Source organism: Orycteropus afer, unplaced genomic scaffold (genome assembly GCF_000298275.1).
Source record: "Orycteropus afer afer isolate SDZICR_OR568_19922 unplaced genomic scaffold, OryAfe1.0 scaffold00438, whole genome shotgun sequence".
Lineage (NCBI taxonomy): Eukaryota > Metazoa > Chordata > Mammalia > Tubulidentata > Orycteropodidae > Orycteropus > Orycteropus afer.
In genome coordinates, this window is record NW_006922025.1 from 1,585,666 (window position 1) to 1,586,437 (window position 772).

The window sequence follows — 772 nt, forward strand, 5'->3', positions numbered from 1 at the left end:
AGTGATCCAATAGGGCAGGATAGAACTGCCCCATATGTTTTCCTAAGCTGTAACCTTTACAGCAGCAGATCATCACGTCTTCCATGGTACAGCTAGTGGTTTTGAATCGACTCCGTTTCAGTTTAGGCTGATGATATTAAGGTCTAAGTCATGCATATTCATTAAAGTCCAAATTACTTGGAATATCTCTTTCGGGTCTCCCAGATGGATGAGAACATCCACACTAGGGGGAGAGCGACAAGTCCCTGGAGACAATGGCGGCTCTGTGCAGGGAACCCTCCCAGACCTTGTCTGATGGGCTTCTATACTTGTGTCCTTTCTTGTTATAATAAACAGATGATTTTAAGTATAGGTAACAGTCTTTGTGAAATTTGTGAACTATTGTATAGAGTTAACCAACCCACAGGATTAATGAGCCAGCAGGGACTGGTAATATAGCATTGATTTGTATAGACAGAGATCTGGGTAGCTGGGTGATAGGGAAAGGCTGCATTGGCAGCCAGTGAAGAAGGGCAGAGTCTTTCTAGCTTGTAACGTTGTCCCAAGGGGAGAGAGAGAGAGAGAGAGAGAGAGAGAGAGAGAGACCAATAGGTCTCAAATGCAGAGAGTTGTGCAAAATTCTGAGCCTGCTGCTCCTTGATGGCCTTGCCTCAATGGCCAGAGATGCTTTGGCCAGGTTCAGCATAGCTGGGGGTGAGATCTGGTCTAACTCTGGGTGGTTAGGGTCAGGGATAAATTGTCACAGAAGTGGCTGTAGAAGTAGAATCTGGGA